The sequence below is a fragment of the Bactrocera neohumeralis genome, unplaced genomic scaffold (assembly GCF_024586455.1).
Source record: "Bactrocera neohumeralis isolate Rockhampton unplaced genomic scaffold, APGP_CSIRO_Bneo_wtdbg2-racon-allhic-juicebox.fasta_v2 cluster09, whole genome shotgun sequence".
NCBI classification, from domain to species: Eukaryota; Metazoa; Arthropoda; class Insecta; order Diptera; family Tephritidae; genus Bactrocera; species Bactrocera neohumeralis.
Genome location: NW_026089622.1, coordinates 30,808,049 through 30,809,473, shown reverse-complemented (window position 1 = coordinate 30,809,473; position 1,425 = coordinate 30,808,049). Strand labels below are relative to the sequence as shown.

At 33.7% G+C, this 1,425-nt stretch overlaps 1 long non-coding RNA gene across 1 annotated transcript; it reads left to right on the top strand.

The window, feature by feature from the left end:
- Positions 1-221: 221 nt before the first annotated feature.
- Positions 222-618, top strand: LOC126764370 (uncharacterized). Its single transcript, XR_007667982.1, has 2 exons — positions 222-287; positions 544-618. It is a non-coding gene; the product is annotated as an uncharacterized LOC126764370 (long non-coding RNA).
- The last annotated feature ends 807 nt before the right edge of the window (positions 619-1,425 follow it).

Sequence of the window (1,425 nt, the reverse complement as noted above, 5' to 3'; positions counted from 1 at the left end):
GTTTGCCCATACACGACACACAAATCCATTTTGCGTTCGTTCTTCACAGAGTTAACATATGCGACAGGCAAGCGGAACATTTCTTGGAATTTATTTCTAATGTAGCATTTTTATCTATTTCATTGTATTTCGTTAATAAGTTATTCCAACTTTTATTTTTCTTACACTAAATATGTATATGTATGAGTGTTTAGGCAAAAAGCGAAAACTTTGAAGCGTGATTTCACGGTTTTTAATTTTTACGATTATTCTTAATTGACGGGCAGGATAGGAAAAAACTAAAAGCCGTATGGAATTAGGGCAAAGTTTATTATCATTGACATAAAATTATCTTATATTTAAACTAAAAAAAATATTAAGAAAAGTCAAGTTTTAACATATTTTTAAACAGCATAAAGTAAAATTCTTTTGATCAGAAGCAACTATTTATTCAATTTTTAATAAAATTTTAAATTTTACACATTTTTTTGGAATTTTCTTAGTTTAACTAGAAGATAAATTAATAAAAAATATTAATCTCTTTGAATTTTTTGTTTCCGATAGAAATTGCGACCTGCATCCTGCCCGCCGTCCGAAAAATGTACATGCGAGATGCATCGGGTAATTGCTTCCCAAAGACAGACTATCAAAGATTTCGTATCCAAAAAATTTGTGAAAGATGTTCAAATATATAACTATAAAGCCTAGAAATCTCTTCAATCAATTATTTCTTTCCCTCCCAAAAAAAATCCTCAAAAAAATCGATTTTTTGAAGCCTCGAAAGCAGGCTCTCCCCTTAACACTTGCCATTGTCCGCGATCTTCACTGTTCGGCGACACGAGAAAAATGAGATTTTGTGCGCCGACAACGCCATACACGATAAACATGTTCGCGCACCGATCGTAAAAAATCAAACATTTTCGCGAACATGGATCGGTACGCGAACAAGCCCATACACGATAAACCGCAAGCGCACACATACCGATCGAACGCACTTGTGTGCTCGTGTATGGGCGCTTTTAGTGACATCACTCTCTCTACTGTCGTCGGCAAATTTAAAAATATTTTTGATTAGTGAGAGCGACACCTGAAAGCCTGCTGGCGAGTAGTCGTTGAGCTGTTTAAATAACTATTTCCCTAAGAACGTGTGTATTTTAATATTTGAAAGTTCTCGCTTGAAGTACGTTGGTCTCTGTGTGTTTTGCACATGACTCCCCATGTAATCGCCATATAAGCCGCACGATATTTATTGTGATATTTGCATCGTGATCCATTTTAACAATAATTAGTCAAAAAAAATCGAGATCTTGAAAGAAACCAATTAAATGATAGTTTTGCTTTATTAAATGTTTAATTTTTGTCTGATTTTTATAACTAAAATGTCGAAAGGAAACTGAAAGGAAGGTTCCATATAATTGAAGAAAAAATTGGCTGGGATTTAGAATA